Raw genomic sequence first — 9,920 nt, 5'->3', positions numbered from 1 at the left:
GGCTCCTCCAGCCCACTGCTTGGGCCCAACACCCTGGCAATTAACCTTTTGCTACTCCTGGGCTCCAAGGAGGCCAGGCCGTGGGAACAGAGCGCCAGAAGGATGTTTCAAGGCAGTTTCTCCATTGCCTCAACCTGGATGAGGCTGATAGTGTTTTACTTCTTCCTTTGCCTCCCTCAGGGAGAAAACAAAGAGTGGATCCCAGAAAGGCCAGGGCCTCTAATCTCTCAGTACAAGGCTTTGAAAGGAGAGGAAGGGAGCTGGGTCTACCGCAGAGAGCTGGCAAGGCTGGGTCTCTGGAGGCTGGGGCCAGGGGCTCTGCGTGTGGAGTATGGAGCAGAGCTGGTGGGCTGGGAGGAAACGGCTGGCGGAAGGCCTCCTGGACCCTCTATCCTGTCTTCATCACTCCACACAGATTAACGAGCCTCAGGATGCCCTTGGTTTTGGTCAGCCATGCTCGGGGCCTCCCCAAAAATAGACAGGACGCCCAGTGCCTCTTGTTATTGTCCCAGCTATTGTCTTTATGAGCCTCGTGGGTTCAGGGATCACATCCTAACACTTCCTTTTCGTGCTTAATCACCATCCGGATGGATGGACACTTGCAGACAGACTAAGGGCAATGCAGACTCCAGGCAGCCAGGCACTGTGTGCGTGTGGAGAGATCTGGCCCTACCATGTCCATGGCTGAAAAGGGAGAAATGGGGCCATGGTGGAGCTTTTGCAAAGACTCAGAGGTCCTTTCTTGGCTGAGGCTGGCTGAAGGGGCCACCAGGCTCAGAGTTGGTGACCTGGGGTGGGGCAGTGTATGGGGCAGAGTCAGCCACTAGGGGGCAGGCCCCGACAGCAGGTGGGCCAGGCAAAACCCTGCCAATGCTCAAAAGGATGGTGGGAGGACTGACAGCCATACAAACTGACCCGCTTGGGATTTTGGGGCCCCCTCCAGGGTCTGGTCAGCTCCAGAGAGAAACAATGCTCAGGGAAGTCTGGGAAGCAAGGACAGTAGTGATCGTAAGCTATCTGTAGATTCCCTTTGTCATCCTAGTCTGGGGTGATGGAACTGTGATGAGCCACATCTGCGTCTGGATGGGGATGGACACGTGGCTTCCCCCTGCTGTGGAAGATGCAAGGAGAAGGAAGAACAGTGACAGAGAAGGACAGGCCTGGGATAGGGTCAGGAGCTGGCAGCTGCAGCCCCAGGATGAAAGCCAGATGCAGGAACCCTGACTTGGGGTATGCAAGCCCCTGAAGGGGCCTTTTTGGTTTGTATCCTCCTGGGCCTGCCTGGCCAGGCCAGCTTCCTGTTAGCCCAGCAAAGCTGAGATTTGTCAGCTACTCTAAAGCAGTCCCTGCCCTTCCTACTCTTGATTCTGCAATATTTTGCCTTGGTTGATTTTGGCAGCTTGTGAGCCCTCTGAGCTTGCTGCCTGCCCCGGATGAAGCTCTCTGAGGCTGAGCTGAGCTGTCTGAAAGCCAGAGAAGCTTAGGATTTACCCTGAGGGAAAAATACTGGGATGCAGCCACTACTGGGAGGCCTGATAGACCCAGTGACCTATGGCAAACCGTTTATTCTGTTCAGCCATTCTTCCATCCATCCATTGCCTCCATCCATCTAGCCCCTTATCCATCCATCCATCCATCCATCCACCCACCCACCCACCATTTATCTACCCTGCCATGTATCCTTCCATCCTTATCCATCTATCTGCCCATCCTTCCCCATTCATACATTTATCAATCCATCCTTCCATTAATCTATTCTATCAGTATATGTTATTGAAACTTACTCTATACCAGGCTCTCTTTTTGGTGCTGAGAATGCAGCAGTTCACATGACAGAAAAAGTTTCTGGATCATGAGAGCTAAATTTGAATGGCAATATCCCAGTGACAAGCCAAATCACTCACTATGACGTAAGGATGGAAATCGATGGCTCAGCTCTTAATCCATCGAGGCAGCAAACTTTCTACATCTCTTGCCCTGATATGTACAGACATATTTACAATATGTATGAAGGCACCCCAAAATATGCATATCTGTGTATGCTCACATTGCATACACAATGTGTATCCAACCCTTGGATAGCAACATATCTTCAGGATAATTTGTGTACACATACCACCATACTTGAATGTATAACTAAATACATGCATGTGCATGTACATAAATTCACATATGCACATGTACATATATATGGGCACACAAGGCACTTACACATATTTGCACATATACACATACATGTATATGTGCACCAGGAACACACAGGTGTGCACACACACACAAACACACCTGTGCACAGCTACTTGGGCACATTGGCATATGCATTTAACTTCATACAAATATATACACTTGGGTACAGTTTGGATCTGTATGCATATAAGATACATGTGCCCACATATGCACCTATTCATGCACACAGGTTGCATGTACATGAGCCTACACATGTGCATGTAAATACTCCCTCTGACTTTGACCTTTTCACCAAAGCCCCCGAACCCTACCATTTCCCCATTCTGTCCTGGGGAATTATCCATATCTCTGACAAGAGAATGGGTTACTAATGCAGCCACAGAGCTGTTTTGACACTTTTGATGAATAACATTCAATACTATTAATTGGAACAATTGCTTTTCATTTAACTAAATCACGGGAATTGCTAAACTAAATTGAAACGGAATGTGATTTTGCTTCGCACTGCTTTAATATGGGCCTCTAAATGTCTTCTCCCTGAAGGATTAGTAACTTAATCACCCACCAGTGATAACTGCTTCCCAGGCTCAGCCGGGAGGCTTCCTGCTCAGCAGCAGCCTGGCTGGGGATGGACTGGGGGCCCAGTGGCAACTCCTCCTCCCCTTGCTGCTTCTCCCTGCATTATTCATCATGGGGGAACATGGTTGTCTCACTTCTCTGAGTCCAGCAGGACCCTCAGAGACAATTTCCATTTTCCCTGGGCTCTGCCTCTCTGTTTGCACCTGTCGAGGAGCTCTCACTCTGGGATCCTGGATGTGGGTGTGGATTCTGTCTCTGAGCTTCTCTGAGCCTTGATGGGACCCTTCATCCTGAGAACACTGGCTCTGGAATCCTGGGGCCATGTATACCCCGAGGGCAGCCCAGTGCCTGGCTTCGCTTCCAGAGGCAGGTTGATTTGGGCCAGAAACATTCCCTGCCCCACCTGGGGGAGCAAGGAAGGCCCCAGCCAGCTTGGCTGTTGTAGGGTGATCAACTGTTCTGGTTTGCCTGAGACTGAAGGGTTTCCAGGACACGGAACTTTTCAGGGCTAAAACTGGGAAGTCCCTGGCAAATCAGAACAGCTGATCATCCTAACTGTGGTGTCATCTGTGCCTCCAGCTAGAAATCATTCTTAACATTTATTGAGTGCTTACTGTGTGCTAGGTGCTTGACATACATTATTTCAATTTTGTAAGCATGTTATGGGGATATATTCTATTAACATATTCATTGCACAAGTGAGAAAACTAAGACAGTTATTTTTTAACCTTATCTATGTCCTCACAGTTGTGGACACAACAATGATATGAGGATAATAACAGCTAATATTTATAAGAGCTTGCTCTGTGATAAGCACTTTTGCTAAAGGCTCAATGTGCATCACACGGCAATCTTGAAGTTAGGTGCCGTTTTTACTATTCCTTCACAGAAGTGAAGGTTATTGCAAGTGAGTGCTAGACTGTGTTTCTAGACCCAGGAGTGTCTCCCGCCAGCACCTACTGTGTTGGCCTGCCTGTTAGGCTACATGGGGCCTCCAAAGTCCTTTTCCTCTGGGTAGTCTAAGGAGATCCAGGCTACAGGATTCTGGAGGGTGAGGTCCTTAGCAAATTGAGTTGCTGAGCTTAGTGTGGCCTCGTCTAGGTACAGCTTCTGTCCTTGGGTGTGCAAAGGAGACATGGTCACTCCCTGAATAAGGATTTCAGGGAAAGTCACCGCCCCACCCTTTCCACTGACACGGTTCCTGACACTGGGTCCTTTAAGTGGATTTGGCATGTGATTGTGGGGCCTGTGAGTTCGTAAAGCCAGGTTCTTGCCTGCTTCTGCTGATCTAGGACTTGTTTGGACTGCAGCAACTTGTTTGCACTGCAGCATAGTAGGTCGCTGTATCTGCCTCTCCATGCTCTCCTTCTCCCCGGCCCCAAGGTGTCAGGCAAAATTGCTCAAGTTGGCTCTGAGTTATCACTCTAAAATATCTACAGGAAGAGAAAGGAGCCCGCTTTAAGGGGGTCCTTACTGGATCCCTCCTAAGGGCCAGGTACTGTGTCAGGCATTTTGGTATATATTCTCATTGAATCCAACAACATCCCCAACAGTTAGGAGTTATTATTCCCATTTTACAGTTCAGGGGGCAGAGGTGCTGAAAGAGGCCCAAGTTCATGCACCTAGTCAGTGTTGCGCTACAGTTTAGGAATCAGACTGTTTATTCCACTGACTCAATTCTCTTCCTAGGCAGAGACTGCCATTCTCTAAAGTGTAGCTACTTCTGACCTCCAAGTTTCTCTGTCTCTCTGGAGAGGGCTCGGTGTGCTCAGCGTGATGATGAAGCTTGCAGGCTCTGAAGACAAATGAACGTGGCCTGATGCCTGGTGCTTCTTGAGGCCTTGGGCTGAGATCCACTTGTCTGTTGGAGTCTTCATGTGTGAAAAAGGGATTCACACAGTCCCCACTTGGTAGCCCTGTTGGGATGGTTGCACAAAGAAGAGCTCAGGACAGGGGTTGGCACAGGGCAGGGGATTAATAAATGATTGCTGCTATTATCATGTTTATGATTTCTGACAATTTGAAAGGAGATTCTCTGGAGTTCAATGCTGCAGATGTCAAGCCTTGCCTCCCCTCCACATCTACGCTGCCTGCACCCTTGAGTTTCCTATTAACTTAATAGGCCTGGACATAAAGGAGCCAGTTGTTCACGGGATCCCAGAGTCAATCAACAATCCACCCTTCACTGCTTTCATTTGGTAAAATCCATATGTGTTGGTTGAACAGTGAATCTGCGCAGAGCCCTGAGGCTGCCCCTGAGGAGGATTCAATCTCTCGCTGAACGAACCAGGGAGAGTAACTAAGATAGCGTTCTCTGCCTGGGTTCCCTGGACCAGCACCATCAGTATCATCTGAGAACATGTTAAGAAAAAAAAAAAGCAAATGGGCCCACCCTAAGGCCTGTTGAATTGGACATTCTGGGGTTTGGGCCCAGGAATGTGTGTTTTCACAAGTTCCCCATATCACTCTGAGGCATGCTAAGGTGGGAGAAGCTTAGCATGCCTTAGCATGCTAAGGTGCTGCTCCAAGACACCAGAACACAGCTGTCCTCTGACAAGGACCAGCTGAGCCTGTGACAGCACAGAGGGAGGAGAGGAGGACCCAGCTGGGGAACCTCTGGGGAGTGGGGTGCCCTGACAAATTCTTTCTTCCTGCTCAGGCTTGGGAAGGGGAGGAGCCAGGGCTGCAGTGAGTCCACCTGGCACCTTTGACCGATTAGACCAAGGTGCCTTTTCTTCTGCAAGGATGCAGCGCTGCTGGTGAGGGGTGCATAGGCTGAGTTTTCATCTAATTTACCCTTCACTCACATACGCAAGTCCCAGGCGAAGTGTACGGTAGGCCTGGGCGCATTTGAGAGGGGAAGAGCAGACCATACCTGTCCTCTGACAGTGGGGGCTGGCTCCTGGAATGCTTAGCAAGCAACCACAGTGAGGCCCCCTGCTGTGCGGACCTTTGCCAGGCCTCAGGCCTCAGCAGTCACTTACATAAAACAGGTGGTGAAGGCCAAAGCCTAGAGAGAAAGACAATCAGAGTCAAGTCATGAAGATAGCACGCCATGGGCTGGAGGAGGTGTCCCACCCGGAGCCACCACAGGAGAAAATAAGGCAAGTGATTGACAGCCCCTAAATGTGCAGGTCCCTCTAGAGCACTGTCCTTCTGCCACAGACAAATCAGCTGGGCATTAATGCAAAAGTCAAACCAACCACCCAGTGTGGCTGAGGAGGAGGAGAAGGCTCTTGCCCTCAGATTGCCCCGGTCAGTGCCACACAGCCTTTTACTTCCTCCTTCTTTCTTCCCTGTCTCCCTGGGGACCCTCGCAGATCACTCTCCCAAGGCCAGCTAGCCTTATTCCCATCCTCCCAACACATGCTACCTTGGGCTTCACCACCTCTAGATTTTGGCCTGCAGGAGCACTGCTTTCCACTGAGAGCACTTGTCTCCCTTACATTCCTGTTCTTGGGGGCCAGTGGCTCCTCCCTTCTCCCTGGAAGACGTCCTAGGTTTTGTCTTCTGTTGGTTTCATGGAACACTGCCTTAATTGTTCTTGGAGCTTTAATGCGACCCTGTCCTCTTCTACATTCTTCTCTCTCCCAGAAAGTGACTTCCTGTAGGTAGGGGGTACTTGGGTCTCCTCCTCTGTTCCCCTTTTGTCCCCCAGACTGGGAACTTTTTACAGCAAAGTTAAGTCTCTCCCTGTCTCCGAACCAGTTCTCCACTCCAATATTTGCTACCACAAATTTTGGACAAAGTAGAGGGAGAGGGAACCCACCCAAGTCCAGCTCCAGGGGCCCCTAGACCTACTTCATTGGCCCTGTCTGTCGCCCAGGTACCACAGTTGTGGCAGGTCACTCTGGAGGGACTACCTATCCTACAGCCGTGGACAATGGTCTGAGTTCTCATTCCCTATCCCCTACCCCTCACCCCATACACACAGCATGAGAGGTCACTAAAACTCATCACTCTCCCTGGAGGAAGCATGAAGGACAGCTGGACCAAGTGTCTCCATCCAACACCCTTGGAGGTTCACACTTGTTTCTGTTGTCTCCATACCAACAGTGCACCAACTCTCATCTTTTCTGGCCCAAAGTTGGGTAAAGCCCCAGCTCAAGTTCTCTTTTGTAGACTAGCAATAGAGTTGAGAAATGCAAAGAAGACTGATGTTAAAAGATGAAGAGGTAGAGCTTCCTGGAGAAGGAGGTTCTTAGGCAGTTTGTGGATGGGGCTCTAGCTAGGTGTGGTGAAGTTAGAAATGTGTACTTTCTAAGTCAGACAATTCTGAGTGTCTTGTATTTACTTTCACGTTTCTTAGTGATCTTTTGGTCCTTATCTCCCATCCTTGCCTTTCTCCAGAAATTTTCTTCTCTGATGTCATAACTATTTTCTGGCTCCCCAAATTAGGTGAACCTGGGTACCATCTTCCCTGGGTCCTATGACTTCTCTTGCTGTAAGATACCACTCTTCTGCCTCTTCCCCACTCTCTGTCTCCATCTTCTTCTTCTTTTTTATTGACATGCCCCAAGGATGCTCTTCTATGTTCTTTGATCTCTCCCATCTGTCTTGTTCACCTAAGCTGTCCCCTTCATCTCTGCACATAGCTCCCAAATTCCAATTCTTGCTTCTAAGAAGGACCCTTTGGAACTGAGAGCTCTATGGAGCTACCCTCCAGCATAATCAGTTGCCTAGAGACATTTTCAAATGTAGTCCCAGCCAGTATCTAAAATCTGACATGCCTCAAACTAAACCCAGTATCTTCCTTCTCACTAGCAGTAGCTTCCTGCCTCACTCTTTCTGCTAAAAAGTTTCACCCAGACTTGAAAATTAACATGTGTCTTTCTTGTCCCTATTTTCTTCTCTTCTAAAAATCTGATTGGTAAGTTCCAGAATTTCCCCCACTGTGTCCTTTCCCCTTCTGTGGAATGAACCCCTCCCTGGCTCATCTACTTGCCCCACCGAGGGCTTCCTCCCATTGGCAGCTTTATGCCATTAATCCAAAACATACTGCCTGCCAAACTTACCTTTTTATTGCCCAGCAAGGACCATGTCCCTCTGCTACTTAACAACATTCTAGAGCATTATGCCAACTTCTTCCTGAATCCTTTCATTTGGGAGTTTCCTGTGAGTATAGAGTTTAGACTATAAGGCCAGTCAGACCTGGGTAAAATTCTGACTCTGCCATTAAGTGAGCCCATAGGAGAGTAAACACACAGCCCTTGCTAAATATGATTTCCCTGATTTATTCAAGTACAAGTAAGTTTACTTTTACTTTTCATAATTTTATATCTCATTCGTAGTTCCGTTTTGGTATCCACTACTTTTTTGTATCTAGCTATTTTAGTACATATTCTCTTTTTAAAATTAATTTCTTAAGCAGAACCAACTTAGATATTTTAAAATGCAATAAATACTATGTAGAAAATCAGAACATATTAACACATATGGCCTCAGTGGCCAAAGCTGTAATCAGATGTCAATTCATAGCTATTCATTCCTTTGTTCTTACCTGGACAGGAGACAGCTACTGACCATTAAAATCTATCCTCTCTTTCCTTCATTTTAATAGATGTGCTGGGTACATGGTTACTCAGCTACACTTTATTTTTTACTCTTGAAGTTAGATGTGATTATGTGACTTATTTATTTCCCATAGAATATGAGCAGAAATGCTTTGTGCCATCTCCCATACACTCCCTCCCATATATTCCCCTCTGTGTTTTTTCCCTTGTTGGCTAATTGGGATGGCCAAAAGTAGGCGTGGAGGCCATTCGTTGAAGATGACATGGTCACTATCAGCCTGGGGTCCTGAATGACCTCATAGAACAGAATCCCACCCACTTGGAACCTCTGCCCTGGATAGTTATGTGATAATAATTATAGTATTGGTCTTGCTTTTAAGCTACTGAAATGTGGGGGTCTGTTTGTTACAGCTGTTAATAGTTAGCCTTACCTACTACTTACTCCCCATGGTAGGCAGAACTTTGGAAAGGTCCCATTCTAATATCAAGAACCTGTGATAAATACAAGGAAATATCATTCTCATGATTATGTTATGTTTTATGGCAAGTTGACCTTAAAATAGAGAGAGTATCCTGGAATATCCAGGTGGATTCAGTGAAATCACATGAGCCCTTAAAGGTAGAGAAACTTCTCCAGCAGTTGGTATAAGGGGAAGCCCGAAAGACTCAAAGTAGAAGACAAACCAATGTGTTGTTGGTTTTAAGCTGGAGGGGCCTGTGAGCAGGAATGTGGAGTCCCCTGCAGCAGAGTGGCCCCTGACTGGCAGTCGGCAAGAAATCCGGGAATCTAGATTTAGAGCTGCAAGGAGCTGGATTTTTCCTACAACAAGGCTGGAATGAAATTCTTCCCCTGAGCTTCCAGAGCTTACCCTGGCCGGCACTGTAATTTCTGTCTGTGAGACACTGAGCAGAGATCCCAGCTAAGCCCACCTGGATTTTGACCTATACAACTGTGAAATAATCAATGGCATTGTTTTAACCCACTAAGCTTATGGTAATTTGCTATGCAAAAATAGAAAACCAACACAGTCCTTTAGAAGGCAAGGACTGAAATCTTATTCTTCTCTGCTCTCTCTGATGTCTCAGGGTCGCACCTGGCGTGTAAGAATTTAGGAAGCTTTCGTTAAATGGACAAATGAGTTAGTGTGGTGGGTAAGGGAGAATCCTCAAGGTATAAATCCAAGGTTTGTAAACCTTTTTCATGAAGGGCGAGATAGATAGTACATATTTAGGTTTTGCAGGGCTCTGTCACAACTAGTCAACTCTGTCCCTGTAGCACAAAAGCAGTCATAACAATATGTAAATAAATGTGCATGACTGTGTCCTAAAGAAGGTTTATTTAAAAACAGGTGGTAGGTCAGATGTGGCCTGCATGCAGGAGTGTGCTGACCCCTTTTATACATCATTGGAAAACTTTGGTCAGGTACTTCCATCCAAAGATGGGGAAGCTTTTGCATAGAACCACTTGACTTAAAGAAATGGTTTGTGGGCAGAAATAGTTTCTACTGTAAGAAATACTTCATCAGGCCCAAGAGGCGGTTTAGATTGTTCCAGAGCACATGGAACTTCTTGAATTCTAGGGAGATAAATCCCATAAAAAAGTCTCTTACCTTTCTTTGGCTTTCAATAATTCTTCTATTA

At 47.3% G+C, this 9,920-nt stretch overlaps 1 long non-coding RNA gene across 1 annotated transcript; it reads right to left on the bottom strand.

The window, feature by feature from the left end:
- Positions 1-4,358: 4,358 nt before the first annotated feature.
- LOC126964357 (uncharacterized) lies at positions 4,359-7,340 on the bottom strand. The gene is made up of 3 exons (XR_007729347.1): positions 7,061-7,340; positions 5,642-5,776; positions 4,359-4,682 (listed from the first exon to the last, which is right to left on the bottom strand). It is a non-coding gene; the product is annotated as an uncharacterized LOC126964357 (long non-coding RNA).
- Between the last annotated feature and the right edge of the window lie 2,580 nt (positions 7,341-9,920).

Source organism: Macaca thibetana, chromosome 10 (genome assembly GCF_024542745.1).
Source record: "Macaca thibetana thibetana isolate TM-01 chromosome 10, ASM2454274v1, whole genome shotgun sequence".
NCBI classification, from domain to species: Eukaryota; Metazoa; Chordata; class Mammalia; order Primates; family Cercopithecidae; genus Macaca; species Macaca thibetana.
Note: the sequence above shows the minus strand (reverse complement) of the source record. Positions and strands in the feature narration are given on the sequence as shown.